The sequence below is a fragment of the Canis aureus genome, chromosome 10 (genome assembly GCF_053574225.1).
Source record: "Canis aureus isolate CA01 chromosome 10, VMU_Caureus_v.1.0, whole genome shotgun sequence".
NCBI lineage: Eukaryota > Metazoa > Chordata > Mammalia > Carnivora > Canidae > Canis > Canis aureus.
Genome location: NC_135620.1, coordinates 65,294,178 through 65,314,932, shown reverse-complemented (window position 1 = coordinate 65,314,932; position 20,755 = coordinate 65,294,178). Strand labels below are relative to the sequence as shown.

Below are 20,755 nucleotides of genomic sequence, written 5' to 3'. Positions count from 1 at the left end.
TGATAGCCAGCCCCCTTGAGATGGTCTCTTCTGGAGCATAGTGTGCTAGAAAGAGCCAGAAGTACTGGACATCAATTTTCAGCTATACTATTTACCAAATGGTGACTTTGAGCAAATCACCCATCTCATCCTTTGTAAAAAAATGGAGATAACGCTTATTTTGCAGGGATATTTAAGGTTTAAATGAGGCAAGGTAGGTACAGATCCTGGCACATAGAAGATAGTTAACATATATGAATTTCTTATGTTTCTTTGGAAATCATGTTCTAATGTTGCCTTTGGAGTCTGTCCCTGGAAATGACTAACAGAGTCATATGTAAGCGACAATATTGCAGCTACCATTTATTGATGATCTTGGCACTTCTATCAGTCCCTGGGATTTGCTGTAAACCACTGGTAATTCATTCTCTCCTGTTCTGTCATGGCGTTCTTAGAGCCTACATCTTTAAGGAGCAGAAGGCATTTGTCTGGCCACAGACCTCCTTCCCACTGGTCTACATAGAGATGGAAATAGAGACAATCTAAAAATTTTAAAATAAGTTGAGAGAATCAGCTCCACTAGTTGAAAATAATGGCTGTGGCCTACCAACAAGGTAATTTGCCCCACTTCCATTAGATGGAGGGAAAGAAAGATGGAGCAAGGACCAAGAGGGGATGTGGCCACTCTTGAATGTGGTTCACATCCAAGATGATACAAACTGTGGCACATGAGCACTGTAGCTATCCTGGGATTGTTGGCTTTCCCCTCACCCCCAGCCCCCACTGCCCCAGTCAGGATCCTGTTACTTTAACCTTCACAGCCAACCCACACCCTTGCACAGAAAGGCAATGAGCACTCTGAAGCTGCTTATTCTGTTCTGATGTTATTTCTGTTTTTCTCTTGTACCTGGTTCCCTTCTATCTGCTCAGCTGTGTTGGTGCTTTGGTTTGGCTCTTGATGGAGCTTTTGAATCATCCTTGGGTTTACACTTTTGCAGATGAGCCATTCCCAGTCCACCCCTTTTCTGAGTCAAGAACTCCAGCCCCACATGCCAGTGAAGAAGAGATCAGTGACTGGTGACGCTGGTTGAATTCTCACTGAGACTATGAAGAACTGGAATAACAATAGAGACTTTCAGAGTCCTCTGGCCTCATGCAGCGCCTGTGTAATGACCTGGCTCAGAGGGAAAGAGAAACCCCTTCCCAAACTGCAAAGTCAATGCTATGTTCTGTCCTCTTCCTGGGAGCTTCTCTGAAGACTGCCCTTGGATAGATGACTTCTGTCTCTGTTTGAAAAGGAAGATAAAAGGTCATAAGTCCCTAGGGTGACTAAAAGCTGTGCAAAGTAATTTCTTCAGTTATTCAAAATCGTTATTTTCCAGGAAGAGGAGTCAGCAATTAGAAAGACAAAATTGGCAATTTATGCAGTGATTTAAAAACAAACCCCTGCATTTTATATTGTTGAAGTGCTAACCTATGAAGATATTCCTTATGTTTTCTCTGACCTCTACTTTAAGCAGGTAGTAAGTTTTAATCAATTTCACATTTCATAGAATTTTGCAATATAGCAAGTAGCCTTTCGTTGAAGCCTTAACTGAGAGCATTATGCTCAGTGTCCTTGAGGAAAGAGATGGAAAATGGGGGCATCTCAGAGATGAAGAAAGGCTCTGAGTACAATGATAAGCTCAGGCTCATGCCCTGCCCTGTTTTGTTCTCTAGGAAGTTGATCAAACCTGACCATGTTTGGCTTCTTGGTGTATCTAGAGGGCAGGATTCTGGCACTGGAATGGCTGAGTCCCACACACCTGACATAGAAGCAGCTAGACTTCAAGGAGCTGCTTCAGGCTTAGTGAAGATGTTCATGATGACCATGATAGACTGGGAATTAGAGAGCCTTCCTCTTTTGGAAACACCAAAGAAGACTCTTAGATTTTTTTAAAAAGATTTTATTTATTTATTCATGAGAGACAGACAGAGAGAGAGAGAGAGAGAGCGGTAGAGACACAGACAGAGGGAGAAACAGGCTCCATGGAAGAAGCCTGACATGGGACTTGATCTTGGGACTCCAGGATTACACCCTGGGCTGAAGGCAGCACTAAATCATTGAGCCACCCGAGCTGCCCAACTTTTAGATTTTTGACATGGCCATGGGGGAGGAATGGGGCTACCCTTCATTACTGAGATTGACTTCTTGCTGCCCTGGTAAAATGACCACTCAGAGTCATATTCAGTTTGATTTAAAGAGAAAACAGAAGTGTGCTATTTCTTGTACACCTGGAGATGCAAATTGAGATCCACACTTCCACACAAAATAAGTTGGGTCTTTAATGTTAAGTACTTGCAGCAGGATCCTCCAAAAAAAGTGTTGTAAATTGGTAGTTTTATCCTTAAAAAATAAAAGGTTGAGTTTTATTTTGTTTTAGCTGAAATGCCCTTTCTTCAGAAGAACTCTTAGTAACATTTAAGTATACAATTCAGGGAATCTGGAAGGTCCTGATTGGAGTTGGTGAGACCAAAAGCCCTTACACTTGACCTATTCCTCACACTGACTGACCCGCAAGTGATTCTGTAAAGTCCTAGAGCTCTGAGGGTCAGTTTGGAGTCTTGCTACGGGTTGCACACTTGTTTTGATAAGTAGGTGGCCGAGATAACAGGTAGTGAGTAACTTCCAGGTCATGTCAACATTCCTTAGCCCTTTATTAAAGGTCCTTCATAATGTCCTCCTTCCCAGTCCCATCCTTTGCATCCATCTTTGTATTCTGAGGCATGGTCCACTTCAGTGCCTGGTATAGACAAGCACTAAACAAATGTCAATTAAACAATGTCATCTTGCAGCCCAAATGATGCAAGGAGATAGGATAACACTTTTGGCATCACAGAGAAAGAGAGAAAAAATGAAAGTTTATTTATTTTCTCTCTCTTAGTTTGGAATGATGCCCATGAAGTTCTACTTTCACTTACCTCTTCCAACTTCACCGGGCATGTGCACGGACACACAAGCATGCACACACACGCATACATAGGGTGTTTGAAACCAGCTGAGAGAGAAGTCAGAACGATGGAGACAAAAATAACTATTTTTGCTAGTAATGCTGAAGGAGAGAATGTGGTTTGGGCAATCTTCCTCCTCCTTGTCCTCAAATCTCGACCTTGGAATGCATTCAGTATGCTTACTTAAACAGCCAACTTAGCCTCGAGGAACATGACCACCGCACACCTGAAAGGCCTCAAAATAAGAACAGAGATTTGAGTCTCCAGACATGCCTCTGGGCTCTGAATCAGATATACTTCCACTTTGAAGCACATATAAAGCACAACACACACACACACACACACACACACACACACACAGCAAAAAAGGAGAGAAGAAAGCTGAGACTACCCAGAGAAATCTTTCCTATTTCCTAGGGTAGTGGGTAGGAGTGGAAGATATGGAATTAAGAGGAGCTAATGTGGAATTATTAGGAGCCTAATATTTACAAATGAATGGTAGGTCCCAGTTTATAGAACAGGGTAGACAATTTAGATAGTGCCCTCAAGAGTCATTTTTCACTGCATTAAAACCAGTTGCATTCATGAAAGACTCCACTTGGATCATCATGTCAATCAGACTTTTTGAACTGTGGTTTTTATGTTTATTGACTAGGGCAAGCCCTACGTTCATTTCTGGCAGGGTGACCATATTTGGTGGATGGCTGAAAACTCCATGGCTGTATTCTGCACAAATGAAACAAAACCAACCCCAACATTATGAGAACTGTGTTTACAAATGTATAACAAAATTGTACATTAAGTACCCTAAAAGAATTCAACTCTAGCCTTGGTATACACAGTTAAACCCTCGTATACACCAAACATGATGTGCATAGTAGAAATTAAGGACTACAAGCAGATGAGTCGAAACAGGACACAACAGCGCAAGTGAAGAGACATAGGGCCAAGCAGCCCACTAGGTCTACGAAAAACCCAAACACAATCAAAGATCAACATTAAAATCAATGATCCTGTTCAACACCCACACCCTACATCCCAGGCAAGGTCCTTGTCACCCATAGTTTTCAAGAGGAAGGGTCAATGGAGACTGAAATCTGAGCCATGGCTGGAGATGTTATATAATCTGGGTTGGACAGGATCCGCAGAGAATGAAGACACAGATGTTAGAGGTGGTTTGGGGCCAGGGGGAGAAATGGTGTACCAGTCAGACTTCTTGGTAACAGACAATAGCACCCAACTCCCTTGGGATAAAAGAGAATTTGTGTCATTCACGGAAGCTTGATGAGGTAGGTTTGGCAAACAGATGAGATTCAGAGAGTGTCTGGGGGCCGGGGAGCAATAGCAGTCTGATCGGGGCCACACAGCACTGCCGTTAGACAATGCTTTGCACGACAGGTCATCACTGCCACTGCTGACACTGACCTTGGGCACCATGGCTGCTGCATGACACCGCCATCGCTTCCAACTTTGCTGCTTTTTGGCATTTCTCAGTTCTGATTCTATTCTCCTAGTGGGAATGTATCTCTGCCTCAGCGTAGGATGTGCCTGCGCCCTGGCTGCCAATGGGAGAGGGAAGATAGTCTTTCATTTTACCATCCAGGAAACATGTGATGGGAACTCCTCCTCTTATCCTCCAGGGGAAGGAGAGCTGAATAATGGGCCACCTAAATGTATTCACATACAAGTGATGGATGCATCCAGGATGCCTCTTGAGATGTAACATTCAAATGCCCAAATTAAATGGGCCTTTGAAAGTATTAAGTGTCACAAAACCAACAAAAACGTTTTGTCATCACAAAGTGGGTATTTACTTGGTCCTATGATCATTTAAAAAAACATTAAGATCAAGTTGCATGCCTTCTTGCTGATAAATTGCAAATTGCCTAGACCACACCTCTCCCTCTTATTATTTCTTATCCTCCTCCCCTACCTATTTGCCCTTGTGACTTCCAACATTTGTACGTTGTATGAAGCACAAGGCACTGCCAAGTGAGAGTCACTAGGGGGACAAAAAAAAAAAAAGAAAAGAAAAAAAAAGAAATATCAAAATGAAGCAATGGGGGATCCCTGGGTAGCTCAGCGGTTTGGTGCCTGCCTTTGGCCCAAGGCGTGATCCTGGAGTCCCGGGATCGAGTCCCACGTCGGGCTTCCCGCATGGAGCCTACTTCTCCTTCTGCCTGTGTCTGTCTCTGCCCCCCTCTCTCTCTTTCTATGTCTATCATGAATAAATAAATAAAATCTTTAAAAAAAAATGAAGCAAAAAAAAATGAAGCAATGACACAGTGTCCATTTTTTTTTTAATCACATGGATTGGCTCACATACTAACTGGTAGATTGCACCAGTTATTCTTGCTAAATGAAATACCTAAGATAATGATAAGAGATAACACTTACTGAGTGTTTACTGTGTGTCAGATGCTTTGCATGCGTTATCTTGTTTAATCATCATGGCAACGTGGTCGAAATGATCCCCATTTCACAAAAGAAGAGACTAAGGCCCGGAGAACGACTTTGGGGAAGGCTGTACAACCAAGCAGCGGACAGAACCGAGATCTTCACTCCCTGTCTGTGTAACCTAGAAAGTTCTGCCACCAGTGCCACACCTTCTCTGAGTATTAGCACGTTGGAATAGACCTGAGTCAATGTTACTCGGACGGGTGTTGGCTTCCTGCACAGGTACATTCCTTCAAAGATAAAAGCATCGCTCCCACAGGTTTCTTGGCAGAGGGAATGGGAATCTCAGCTCTGAAATGAAACCGTAGATTTGTTTCAGGAAGTGGGGATTGGCAGGATAGGGAAAAAGAGGGTCTTTAATTGCAAGGGCTGAACAAGGCTGCCTGGAAAAGCAGTGCCCTGTGAGGATGGCTTGGCCAGTGAAATCGCTTTTGGCCAGAGTTGCCTTCTTCATAGCAGATGGAAAGTAATGGTCAGCCCGGGATAATGCGACACAATTTGCTTTCATTTGATGGTTCCTTCTGCCTGTGTGATGTTTCCCAGGCTGCTTTTTTTATACAAGCATTGGCTTTAGCAGTGAAAAAGAAAGAAGTTGTTAGACATTTTGTAAACCATGACCCTTTCACCTTGGCTGTGGATTTTTAAAGTATTCAAACTGCATTGCAGCTAGACTGCAATGTATTTACAAATAAATTCACGAAAGTCAACATGCAGTCTTTTCCAAAAACACCAAATGCATAGAAAAATCATAGGTCTGTACTACTTTCCATATGGTACTAAAATTTTCTTCTTCCCTAGAGAAAGAAAAAAAAAAGTAAGTCTTGAATAAGGTAGAAAAAAGAACAAATGGGATACGTAAAAGTAGAATGGTATGACTCTTCTTGGAAGTTTTCTAACTTATGAAGATGTAGTTCTGGAATATTCAGTCCTATAACCATGTCAGCAATCAACAGATGGATAAATGAAAAAAAAAAGATTATTTCAACATTTTAGTGAATCAAGCACATTAATTGTTCCTTTTTCATATGGAGTCATGTTATATCTGGCTTTCTTCCCCTAACCCTATGTCATAGACACTTCCTGTGAACATGTCTTATTTTAAAGGATAATGTTACTTGCCACATCAAATTCAGTTGAGGGGATGTAGCACAATTTATTTAATCAGTGTCTTCTTTGGGGGCTTTAAAGTTGTTTCTAATTTTTCACTGTTATGGAAGTCACCGCAATACATTTCGTTTTGTATTTAGTTTCTTCCACCCCTACCCTTTTAGGAAACTAGTTCCTTAAAATAAATTTCCTGGAGTTGAGTCACGCGGTCTAACGAAATGAACTACTTTGCTGTTCTTGGTAGATATTGTAAAATTGCTTTCCAGAAAAGTTTTTATCAATTTACACTACCACCAGCAGTGTTTTCATAAGCCATTTCCCACTATAAACTTAGCACTGTAGGTTGTCTTATGTCTTTTAAATTGAATTTGTTAAGGGAAGGTTTCTCCCAGTTGAAGTGTGGCTAAAAACTTGCCACTCAGCTATTGTGTGAATTCTTAGAGACTGACTATGAAATCATGGCAATAAACATTGGAGATGTCAGAGGCCTTTTTAGTTTGATCTGTCCCTCTGTGGCAGGTGTTGGATTGTTACCCACATGCCAGTGCTTTGGGGACACAAATGAGTAGAATATGTTTGTCAAACATGTCAGCTAGAGTTCCCATAAGACTCGGCCACAAAATGTCGGCAAAGCTGGAATACAAAGGCCTGGCTCTTTGCCTGCCATCCCCTGCAAGGCTTGGGAGCCCATGAAAGGCAGGGCATCTCCTGGGTATGCTACAGAGCCTTTCTGGGTTCCAGAACTTTGCTTGGACACCTGGAATTCAAATTTCCACCACTGCTGAACCGGAATAAACAAATGTACCCCAGGGCCGCCTTCTACGATTTCATCCTCTGAATGTGTCGTTTGTGATGTGGAAATGTATTCTGCTAGAATGTCATTGGACGTGCAAGTTGCCAGGGCATTGGAAACCATCTAGTCCAACCCCCTCATTCAAAGTGGAGGAAGCTGAGGCCCAGTGAGTGGAAGGTTCTAAAGCCTGGTTTCTTCATTCCCAGCATGGTGGTGGCACCCACTGCCTCCACATATTATTTCTCCTCCATAAAATATCTTTTATAAAAGCTCGTTCAGGACTGGTCTTGCTAAATTTAACTTTCGGTGGGATCTTCCTTGTTACTGATTGTTCCCTGTGTATCAGGCATTGATGGCAAAGCATGCACTAAGAAGTTGTAGGCATTAGTCTCGGAATTTTTATGTAGTTAAATTGCAATGACAATGACCAAGTAACTTTCATGCATGAACTCACTCACTCCAACACTTTTCCTAAAATATATTTTTCATCATCCTTATTTTACAGAGAGATAAACTGAGAATGGTTTTTAAAAATATTAAACAGCATAACCTAAATTGTACTGCAGTGACAAACAACCGCAAGTCTCACTGACTCACAACAGGAAAGCTTTATTTCCCTCTCATGTTGTGCATGTGCTGTAACTTAATGTTAGTTTTTTTTTAGAGGGAACCACGTTGAAAAGAGTAGCCCTTATCTGCAACCTAGCTGTGTCCTAGCAGATGGAATATCGCAAAGGTACAACACACAATGGCTCTTAAAGCTACAGACTGAGAAGGTCTTCTCGACTCTATTCATGAAACGGATGACATGGCCAAGCCTGCCACTGATGAGGCAGATAGTAAGCTACTCCAGCAGGGAAGGCCCAGTGCATAATATATTGAACAAATAACAGTCTACCATTGATAGTATCTTACTCAAGTTCCTACATCAAGTAAATTCTGGAAGCAGGAGTTGAACTCAATGTGATTCCAAAGCGACCGCAACCAACGTATCTGTTTTACTCTCTCTCAATGATCAGATGCTAGGAAATGTCCTTGGAACCCAGATTGGAACTTACGATCTATTCTTTTGCCACCACGAAAAATGCCATTGTGAGCATTAAGCATGTACTCATACTTTTCCAGCCAACACAACATTTCACAATATTCACTGAATGCTTCCTCCACTGGCGCATTACTAGTTTGCATGCTATTTCTTTCTGGGTGGAGGAGATCTGTGCTTCTACACACAAGGATTACTTTAGACATCCCATAGACTCTTAGGGCCACAAGGCCAGCTCCCAGCCAAGGATGGCCTCCTTGTTACAGAATCCTACCAGGAAGCCAGGCAGCCTCTCACATGCAACTCTGTCTAACACCTCCCACCCAAGGAAGGCCAGGCCATTTATGCACAGCTCAAACTGTGGAAGTGTCTCTACACTGAGTTGGGTCTCTCTTGCAGAGCTTTCATTCTTGGGGCTATAGTTTAAGATAAAGGTAATCATATATATATGAATATGTAATCCTATAATGTATGTATACATGTACATATAGGACTAAAATGCTTTTTTAAAAAGATTTTATTTATTTATTCATGAGAGACACACAGAGAGAGGCAGAGGGAGAAGCAGGCTCCCTGCAGGGATCCAGATACAGGACTCAATCCCAAGACTCCAGGATCATGGCCTGAGCCAAAGGCAGACACTCAACCACTAAGCCATCCAGGTGCCCCTAGGATTACAATCCTATATATATATATGAAATATATTTTTATATATGAAATATATAAACAATGTATCTTTTATAATGTTATATTCCATTTATATACTATTTATGACTATATATTTCTAGATTTTTTTTAATATATTTTACTTATTTATTCATGAGAGACACAGAGAGAGAGAGAGAAGCAGAGACACAGGCAGAGAGAGAAGCAGGCTCCATGCCGGGAGCCCGATGTGGGACTCGATCCGGGGTCTCCAGGGTCACACCCTGGGCCGAAGGCAGCGCTAAACCACTGAGCCACCCGGGCTGCCCCTATTTCTAGATATTTTTATGTTACATATTATATATCATATATAATACTATATATAAAACATATAAAATATCAAACTCTCTATATCTATTTATCCATCCATCTATGCCAGATTTTTATTTTCATGCAGAGATTATGGTCCCCAGTTCTTATATTTTGTAGCTTCAAATGACTCAATTTACTCTTAATATGTTTGCTCTTTGCATCTCAAAACATCTCAGTTGCCATTTGTGAAGGTGCTCTAGTCTATCTGCAATAAAAAATAGAGTTTGTATAATATTATTCACCCCTCTCCTTGTTTTATACTACTTAACTTGTAACTCTCCAAATGGGAATATATTTTAGATTTAACATAACAGCATGATCTTTTCTATGGTAAATTAAATTTATTTAGCAATTTCTATCAATACACACCAACTTTGGTATTTAGAATACTCAGAAATGTGGAGAGGTGAGGTAAGAATATCCCCAAATCCTTTAATACATACTTTAAAAATTTTTATAGGATAAGGAATACCTTATTCTTTCAATACCTAAGATAGTTCTGCTTCCATACTTATTTACTTTAAACAATTGGTTTATATTGAAATGTAAATATATATATATGAAATGTATATATATACAATTATATATATACAATTTGTATATATATGCTATATACATATACACAAATGTGTGTGTATATATATATCAAATATACACAAATACACACAATTGATCCTTGAACAACACAGGTTTGAGCTGCACGGGCCCACTTATACATGGATTTTTTTTTGATCAATACAGTAGAGTACTGCAAATATATTTTCTCTTCCTTATGATTTTCTTAGTAACATTTTCTCTAGCTTAGTTTATTGTAAATATACAGTATATAATGCATATAACATAAAATATGTGTTAATCGACTATTCGTTACCAATAAGGATTTCTGTAAACAATAGGCTATTTTAGTTAAGTTCTTTGGGAGGAGTCAAAAGTTGTATGCAAATTTTTGACTGCCTGTGGGTGGGGTTCAGTGCCCCTAATCCCCCACATTGTTCAAGGGTCAGCTGTAGTTTATTTCTCTTTAGTAAATGTTTGACAAATTATCTTTTTAAATTGGCTTTTAAATTGGGGAAACTTTTTTTTTTTTTTTGATATGTAGACAAAAACCACTTTCAGAGACTGGGATATTTTATACTCTTTAAAATTATATTCCTTTTACTTTATGGAAGCTCTGTGTGGGGGGAAGGACCATGTCTCATTCTTCACGCACCCCTAAGTGGCTGCTATTGAGTTAAAAAGTAAAAACAATGGGGAAATAGGTCAATGGACATACATATGATGCTTTGCTTTTGCCCAAAGCAGTTGGTCATGCTCAAAATAGCACAAATTACCATAATTGATCTAAAGGTATTAGTGGTAGAGTGGAAGAAAAGAGATTTGATTTTTTTTTTTTCTTAAAAAGTACAGACCAGCAAGATTTAGTGAATGATTAGAAGGTGCAAAACATTAGGGGAAAAGGAGGAGTCTAGAATAACTTAGGAATTTCCAGTTTGAATGACTATGAGTGGGTGGCTCATAGACTGTTTGAAAACAGACTACTCCTTGTTGTTTTTTTTTTTCAATAAAGTTTTACTGGAATTCAGCCAAACACATTCCTTTACACATTGTCCATGGATGCTTTCACACTACAATGGTTGAGTCAGGGAGTTGTGGCAAAGACTATATGGCCTACAAAAGTTAACTACCTGGCACTTTACAGAAAAATGTTGGCTGAATCTTGCTCTATAGAAAATACATATTTGTTATTGTTGGGGGGAGGATATTGGGGCAAATAGCTTCCGTCTGTTAATATACTGAGTTTGTGGTGATTGTAGAACATTCCAGTGAAGACATTCAACAGGAAGTTGTAGTTATAAGCCTGGAACTCAGGCACAAAATTATGACTAAACATATAGATTGAGTAGGTTGTGGTTAAGCTGTGGCTTTGGCGGCCATGTTTAAGCAACATGGTGGCTAAAAATCTAAAATGAAGATACCATTTGTGATGTACAGTACTCTGAGATCTAGCTCAGGATGTATAGTGTTTGGAAGTCAGTAGTGTTTGATTTCATCTTATAGAAACATAAGAAGAAGGACAGGGGTCTGTAGGGTGCATTAACTTCATCTTCTAGTATGTGGGGCAGGGGTCTCACTGAGCACAAAGGCCCAGGGTCCTCCAGCCACAGTCTCCCCTTTGCTTCAGAGTGACTGATGCTGCTGCTCAAGTCCTCACAGTAGGCCCCAAGCTGAAATCAAAAGCACCCCTTTCAGCTTTACTAGGCCGTTTGGCCAGTGCAACCACAGAACATCTCATATTGGTTGATGTAGGGGAGGAAAAGCTAAATGTTGGTTATAGTTCTAAAGTGATGCCAGTCCTGGAGTTGTGAAGTTCTGCTGCGGCCATCAGGGTTAAACCTAACAAGGCAACTCATGTACTTTCCAGGCCATTTTCCAGCTGGTAAGTGAATATTTCTGTCCTGCACGTGGTACAGAGAGCTCAGCCCAGTGCAAGAACGGTCTGTTCCAACAGAGTTTCTAGGCCAGTTCCAGCATGCCTTTGAATCCACTTACTTCCAGAGTGATTCACTTCCATTTCCTCTTTTGCCAAGTAGGGAAATAGCAACTCCTCTTTCTCATCTTTGGTAAATGTGGTAAGGACAAGTATTTTGAATGAGATGGGGAGTGTGCAACCCTATGGGTAGTGAGCTCCTGGAGGGAAGAACTGTAGCCTCCGTAGTAGAGGCCAACAAAGAGTAGACACCCAGGGTATCAAATAAGTAGGTCCTCAAAAGTCAATTTACTCCAAATGTAGTTGTATAGAGTTTCTAAAGTAGTAACCCGTACAATAGACACCGGCTGTCTTAAGCAAGATTATTGGCAACTGTGCCAAGATCTTCCCACTTTTACCTATCTCATCAGCCACTGAAGAGAATGAACTCCATGGATGAATTTGATTTTTTTTAATAAATTTATTTTTTATTGGTGTTCAATTTGCCAACATACAGAATAACACCCAGTGCTCATCCCATCAAGGGCCCCCCTCAGTGCCCGCCATCCAGTCACCCTCACCCCCCGCCCACCTCCCCTTCCACCACCCCTAGTTTGTTTCCCAGAGTTAGGAGTCTTTCATGTTCTGTCGCCCTTTCTGATAGTTCCCACTCATTCATTTGGGGAATATAAAAAATAGTGAAAGGGAATAAAGGGGAAAGGAGAAAAAATAAGAATTTGATTTTTAAAAATTTTTTGATGAATTTACCTGTTAGGTGGGAAACCCTGCTAGTACCCCCGAACCTACTCCAATACACATTCTGAGTTGTATTTCTCGAAATGTAGTGTCAGAGCCTAAGTGTTTGAATTTTTCCAGTTTCATCAGAGGCCATTATGCTAAATACCGCGAAGTACATTGAAAAATGGGTGGAACCAAAGATGGGGGTAGCCACTTAAAACTATGATCAGATTTTTCCTCAGATCTTATTTATTTATTTATTTATTTATTTATTTATTTATTTATTTATTTATTTATTTATTATTTTTACTTCAGGAGGAAATTGCTGGATTTTATTTTTAACATTGAATTTCCACACTCCCTTTTGAATGTCTTGCTAGCATGTGCCCACACGTACATGCATGCTCGTCTGTCAGAATGTGTGTGTGTGTCTGTGCACCCTCACCCAGCTAGGATAATCTTGTGGGCCCGTGTGCGGGTGCGTATGTGTGCGGACGAGTGTGGGTGTATTTTCCTTGTGAGTGCACTGGTCTGACGGAAGGAGCTCTTAGATCCCACAAGAGCCACATGTCTATCAGGAGGGATCTTTGTTGCGTTTTTCAGCACATGCATTTGCAGAATTAAAGAGCGGAGGCACCAGGATAACCACAGAACCCTCTGTGAACTATTCTGGGTCTCCCCAAAGACCTTTAATTTACTATTGTATTTAAAGACGACGCATGGCCTTGCAGAGCTGGATCTGCAAATGCTCAGTGGCTCAGTGGCCTTGGAAGACAGACCATCGCCCAGTGGGGATCAGCTCAAAGGTTGAACCGGTATCTCCCGAACCTTAGTTGAATAATACATTTTGCTCGAGAGTTTTTGTTTGTCTGTTTGTTTTCCTCCTGGCTCACTCTTGGCCCGGACTCAAGATAAACTTTGCTGCCTCTCTGCCTGCTGTGCTTAATTTTCTGTGGTCCCTAAAATGCTGGATTTGTAGCCTTTTTCGTTTGGCTGCGGTTTGGCATCTCCTTTCCAATTCAACGTTCAAGTTTCCTCTGTGTGCAGGACTCAGAAATGTTTCACTTGAGAGTTTAAGTTTCATGATTTTAATTATTCACATCGTCTAAACTTGGCTTTGAAATCAACCATATCAGGCATGACAATTCACCCAAGAGTCTGAAATGGAATAAAGAAAGCAAAGAGGAGGAGACATCTGGTGCCAAACCACCCCAGTGAGGTGCCCGTGTGTTTATGAAGGGGGCAGGGGGAGGAGGAGAGGCCTCTGGGAGAAAAGAGCACTCACTTTCCTGGAGCACCTACAATGGGATAAGCACTGGGCCCGAGACACCTTCTGCCCTTGGCCATCCCAAGAATCCTTTGGGAGGCAGGGATGTCCCAAATTCTCTTTCAGCTCCTGCTTGCCTGCCTAGACGTTTGTGCTGTAAGGTGGATGCTGTGTGACAGGGGTAGGGGGGCGGTGGGAATAGAACATGTTACTGGAACATGCTGCCTTAACTTAGGAGAATCTCCCTCTTTGTCCCTCTCAGTTACCCAGAAGGCCTCGTGTCTCTTGGTGTTTTCTGCATCCCATTAACAAAATGCCACCCTGGTTTTTAGGAACTGAAGCTAAAAACTGCCGGCTTATGTTTTTGGCTGCCAGAGTTGTATTGTTCAATTGCTTCCTGCCCACCGTGTGTGGGTTCTTTCTGGAAGGAAGAGCCAGTCCAGTTGCAAGGGTGCTACAGAGTCAGGTACCGAAAGTTCCTGTAGACACACGGACCTAAACCTGTGATACTTGGGAATGAAGAAGCTTGCCCAGTCCCTCGATGGCCAAGACCTTTTCATTTTTGGAAGTCTCCTTTAATAAAGTCTGGTGCTATGCAGGCACCGAGAGTCGGATGTTTGGCCCGGGAGGGTGGATGCGCGTAAGAATTTTTTGTCTAATTATAAAGGTGGCAAGATATTAGGAGGAGGGGACAATGAAAAAATAAAACTCAAGCATCACCTAATCAAGGCAAAAGGACACTGCTAATATTTTGGTAGGAGTCTTTTTCCTTTCCTTTCTTTTCCTTTCCTTTCCTTTCCTTTCCTTTCCTTTCCTTTCCTTTCCTTTCCTTTCCTTTCCTTTCCTTTCCTTTCCTTTCCTTTCCTTTCCTTCTTTCCTTTCCTTTCCTTTCCTTTCTTTCCTTCCTCTTTTCTTTCTGTGTGTTTTAAAAAAAAAATGGACTGTAACCAATATCTTGGACAGAATACATCTTGAGACAACAATCACGAAACAAAATTATTTTGTTTCCTCTCCTCTTCCTCTATCTCTTTAAAATTAATTAGAAACAATCCTTCTTCCCTTGCCCTACAGTGAAAACCCTGGGCAGCCTCATGACTCTTCTGATCACGGCCAAGTGGCAAGAGAACGGAGAACGGATGGCCTTTTTTTCACCACAGTCACAATTCAAAATTGCGATTCCTTGGCCTTGACAGAAATCGAAACTTTGGTTTGAGATGGTCCTCTGCCCTTCCCCAGCCAGGCTGGCTGCCAAAACCGGAAGAAGGCCCAAAGGGTGCGGTCAGTTTCCACGCTCAGTTTTTGCCCTCCACCCTAACTTTGGTCCATTTCTGACCCCTTCAGGTCTGGAGTCAGGGGAGGAGCTAGAAGTTTCTTATGTGACTGGCACGGTCCACAGCAGGCTTCCCACTCCCTGGAGCAGGCAGGTGTCTAAAGTCAGAGCTCCCGTTGGCCTGTAATGTATTCTTCAGGACACTCTTGCCTCCACAGCACACCTCCTGAGAGCTTTTACCTGCGGTTCTCTTGATGTTGGTGATACACTCCTCATGTACAGCTCACGTCCACTCCTTTCTCAGCCCTGACTTAATTCAGCACGACTTCAGCATTTCTGCAGTGGGGCCTCTCTACCCTCCAGGGGTCCTGGTGGATAGACTTGTGAGGATAAGACATGTATCGCTCTCTACCCCAGTTCCTGGCTTAGAGCTCCTAAAACCTTTGTAATTTCTATTTATTTATTTATTTATTTATTTATTTATTTATTTATTTATTGTCACAGAGAGAGAGAGAGAGAGAGAGAGAGAGGCAGAGACCTAGGCAGAAGGAGAAGCAGGCTCCATGCACCGGGAGCCCGATGTGGGATTCGATCCCAGGTCTCCAGGATTGCGCCCTGGGCCAAAGGCAGGTGCCAAACCCCTGCAACACCCAGGGATCCGCAAACCTTTGTAATTTCTAAGTGAGAAGAGCACCAGGAACGTCCCTTATTCTAATAATTGGTCTTCGAGTCCAACCCCGACATAGGGCTCCTGAAATGCTTGTAAATTCCTAAGTGATAAGAGAACTAGAAGCATCTTTTGTTATAAGGAGGCAACTCTGGGTGAGCTACCAGATGGCTCCTGGATGGCAGCTGGTCGCTAGAGAGACCAAGCCGTGATTAGAAGCTTGGAATTTTCAGCTTACCCCTCATCGTCTAGAGAGGGGAGAAGAGCTGGGAAAGAAATCAATAATTGATCACGTCTACATGAGGAAACCTCCATAAAATCCTAATCGGGTGGGGTTCAGAGACCTGTCTGGTCAGCAGCACATGCTACTCACCTATGGGGAGGGTAATATACCCCAAATCCACAGGGACAGAAGCTACTTCGTTCGAGACCCACTTTAACTGTTCATCTATGTCTTTTATCATGTCCTTTAATAAACTGGTAAATGGAAGTAAGCATTTCTCTGAGTTGCTCTAGCAAATTAATCAAACCTGGGGAGGAGTCGTGGGAACCTCTGATTTATAACAGATTGCTCAGAAGCACAGGGGGCAACCTGGCCTTTGGACTGGCATCTGGGGTGGGTGGAGAGGCTGTCTGATGGGACTGAGCCCTTACACTGTGGGATGTGACATTATCTCCAGGTAGATGACGTCAGAATTGAGTTAAGTTGCAGGACACCCAGCTGGCATTGCAGGATTGCTTGGTGTGGGCAAAACTCACACACACCCGGTGTGAGAAGTGTTGTGAGTGTGGCAGTGGTGTGAGAGTGCAGGAAAGACACAGAAGAAAGAAAGAGTTAGGTTTTCCTCCTCAGGACAAAGCCCCGTGGGGGTCCTCTCTCATTCCCTCTTGATGTTTGCTCCCGCGGGAGTGCCTGCCATCCACCCCAACCACTCCCCCTCACCGCCCCCACCACAGGGCTAGCCAAGCTGGCTCTCTTCATTGAGATGTTCCACTCTACGACTCCCAAATACAGAAGCATTGATTAAGTTTCTGGGCAGTCTTGTTGAATCTCTTCTCAGTTGGTTCTAGATGAATTTCAGGGACTCTCCTCCACCCCCAAAATATATACACACACTTTCTTCTTTTTCTTCTTCCTTCTCCTCCTCCTTCTCTTCTCCTCCTCCTCCTCCTCCTCCTCCTCCTCCTCCTCCTCCTCCTCCTCCTCCTCCTCCTCCTCTTCTTCTTCTTCTTCTTCTTCTTCTTCTTCTTCTTCTTCTTCTTCTTCTTCTTCTTCTTCTTCTTCTTCTTTTGATTTTATTTATTTCATAGAGAGAGAGAGAGAGTGCCCAAGACCTTGAGGTCATGACCTGAGCTGAAGGCAGACACTTAACTGACTGAGCTACCCAGGCACCCCCATATACACATGCTTACACACTTTGTGTAGACACGTGGTGGGTACTTACCCCACCATGACAGATCTCTTCAAAACTTTCCCCCTGATTCCTCTTTCTTTAGTTCCAAAATGGGATCTTTTTCATACCCTGGATGTGGATGAGAAATTAAAGAGTCATGTAGCCTTTTTATATCCATTTCCTTTAGAAAGTTGCATCTTGCACCTCCCTCTGAAATGTTGTATTTGTTGAATCTTGGTGATAGTTGAAACTTTTGAGTTAACATTTATACAATCTTTTCTAATCTTTGTTTTCAAATAATATTCATCCTGATAATTATCCCTATATCATCACTGACTTTTGAAAATTTGATTTTAATGATATTTCAGTACTAAAAGTAGTTTCCTATTGCCACTATTACAAGTGACCACAAACTTCGTGGCTTAAAACAACACACATTTATTGTCTTGTAGTTCTGGATGTCAGAGGTGCTACATCAGTCTTAGTGGGCTGAAATCAAAGCATTGGCAGGGCTGTGGTTCTCCTGAGAGCTTTGGGGACAATCTGTTTCTTTGCCTTTTCCAGCTGCCTGCATTCTTTGGCTTATGGCCCTACATGACTCTGACCTCTATTTCCATCATAATATTGTTTCCCCTCCCTCTGCTTCCATCCTCACAGTGCCTGCTCCGATTCTGACCCTTTGGCCTCCCTCTTATAAGGACCCTTGTGATTACATTGTACCCAACTTCGTAATCCAGGATAATCTCTCCATCTCGACATCCTCAATTTAACCACTTCCACAAATTCCATTTGCCAGGTTAGGTACCTATTCACCAGTTCAGAGGATTAGGACCTGGATGAGGGGTTATTTTTGGGTGGGGGTGGGTGGGTAGCAAGGGCATTATGTAGCCTACTGCACCCATTTTTTTGGATGTTTCACAATTTAATTTTACTTTCAATTCTTTATTTTAAATATTGTAAACAGTGGTGTAATGAGTTTCCTTACAAATGAAAACATTTTTATGAGTTTCTGTGATGGGTTTCTCAGTATGAATTCCTAGAAGTGGAGTTATTGGGTAAGAACATGTTGAGGATTTTTTATTTATCTTGCCAAATTCCATTCCAGAAAGGTTTCATAAAATTTTGACTCCACAAGCACTAAGGAGTCTATCTTTACCAACAATGAGTAATTCTGCATATTATTTCTCATTTGGGGGTCAATTTAATAGCTAAAAAATGGTATCCCCTACATGTTTTTGATTACTAGCAGACTGAATATTTATCGTACATTTATTGGTCAAATGTATTTCTTCCTCTCTGAAATAGGTGTTCATTGACTTTGGCCACTTTTATGCAGTCCAGTAGAGAATTGAGATCTTTACAGACAAATGGATCTGGTTTTGATTTTTCCCCCCAACTTAGCTGTGTGACTTTGTGCACATAATGTAACCACCCTTTGTCTCAATACTCTCACTTTGTACACCCAAATAAAAACCCTGGGGTTTTTTTTAGGAAAAAAAAATGTTGAGGTTTTATTTCCACAAAGCACACAATTTTAGTAAATCTCTCTATGAGTATATTTTAATGTGAGTATAATCAATCTTTATCTACTATGTTTTATGTGAGGTTTGGATGATGGATAGAGAGCACCTAGATGAATGTTTGTATTTGGTGACAATGGACCTTGGGACACCTGGGTGGCTCAGATAGCTGAGTGTCTCTGACTCTTGGTTTCAGATCAGGTCATGATCTCATGGGTGGTGAGATGGAGCCTGGGTCGGGGCTCTGCACTCTGCTTCTCTCTCTCTCTCTTTCTCCCTCTGCCCCTCCCACTGTGTGTTCACATACTCTATAACTAAAATAAATCCATAAATCTTTAAAAAAATAAAAATAAAGGCACAGCACAGGGAATATAGTCAATGTAGTAGCACTGTGTGGTGAGAGATGGTAGCTACACTTGTGAGCACAGCATTTGGTACAGACTTGTCAAATCACTGTGTTGTACACCTGAAATTACACTAATGCAACACTGTGTGTCAACTATACTTCCACTTTTTAAAGAGGGCATAAAGGAGACAAAACTCTTGTTCATAATTGTTGAAATTGCTCTCCCACTTTCTTATTTCTCATCTATTTTTGTATTTATATTGTAGGAAAAATGTCTAATATCCTGTGATCAGTACATTGTCATTTGTGATTTCTTTCATTTATATTTAGAAGTTACGACCCATTTTCAAGACAACTGAAATATTTACTGTTATTTTCATTTTTTAACAATGGTTTTCTTCGTTTTCATTTAGATCTATAAAACAGATGGAATTTGAATTGTTGGCTATGTGAGGTGAGGTTAAGGTAAAAGTTTATTTCCCCCCCATTTTTTAGCCACACTCCCCAATATCATTTGGTGAATATTATACCTTTTCTTCACTGAGTTTTGCTGCTTCCATTGCTATCATATATTAAGTTCCATAGTGTTTTAAATTGTTCTAGAACTTTCTGTTGTGTTCTACTGATATAGCTGTCTAGTCTCTTGACAACATAATTCTGTTTTAATGATAGTAGTATTTATAATGTTTTGGTGGACAAACTCCCTCTCATTTTTCTTATTTCAAGCTTGTTCTTAGCAGGTGCTCTCATCCCTTCATCCTCTTCTGAGTAACTTTGCAACCATTTTCTTTTTTTTTTAATTTTTTTAAAATTTTATTTATGATAGTCATACAGAGAGAGAGAGAGAGGCGGAGACCTAGGCAGAGGGAGAAGCAGGCTCCATGCACCGGGAGCCCGACGTGGGATTCGATCCCGGGTCTCCAGGATCACGCCCTGGGCCAAAGGCAGGCGGCAAACCACTGCACCACCCAGGGATCCCTGCAACCATTTTCTTAATGTAAGAACCCCATTATTGCCATGATTAGCTTGTTTATTAATTTTGGAACATCTGGCATCCTCATTCATTTATTTCATCTGGGGACTTGAAATCTCTCTTGATTTTGTAAAATTTCTTCTGAGTTCCTATAAAAATTTGAGGTTTTATTTCAACAAAGCACATAATTTTAGTAAATCTCTCTATGAGTATATTTTAATGTGACTATAATCAATCTTTATCTACTCTGTTTTTTAAATGGAGGTTGTTTCTATAAAGAAAAGTTATTGATCTTACTCTCAATCCTATTTGGCTAAGTTACCAAGTTCTATTATTAGTGTTGATAGTCTTGTCAGTTTTTTTTGTTTAGTTTTGCACATATAATCAATTCTAAAAAAAAATTAACAATTTTACATTCTTTCGCTGGAATTTTTTGCTTCATTTTTCTGATTCTTGCTTTATCATATTGGTAAGCTGTCCAGAAAGACAATAAGTATTAATGTCACCAGTGGCTCCCAGTATCTTTTTCTTTCTATTAATTGTGATGCTTCTGGTTTCTCACCAAAAAGTAGGGCAAAGTAGATTTTCTCCTCATGGGTAAATTGTTCTCATCACCTCCTCTGAATATCTTCATTAGAATTATTAGAAAAAAATGCATACCAAATAACTCAGAAATAGAACAGACACCTCCAATGCCATTCACGTGGCACAACGAAAAGAACACTTA

General features: G+C 41.2%; 1 long non-coding RNA gene across 1 annotated transcript in view; it reads right to left on the bottom strand.

Moving 5' to 3' along the window:
* LOC144322617 (uncharacterized) overlaps positions 1-19,632 on the bottom strand; it is a 28,043-nt gene extending 8,411 nt beyond the window's left edge. Inside the window, exons 1-2 of the long non-coding RNA XR_013388276.1 lie at positions 19,586-19,632; positions 17,241-17,318 (exon numbers count right to left, since the gene is read on the bottom strand). This is a non-coding gene — a long non-coding RNA (uncharacterized LOC144322617). The remainder of the gene's footprint in view (positions 1-17,240; positions 17,319-19,585) is intronic.
* Positions 19,633-20,755: the final 1,123 nt, after the last annotated feature.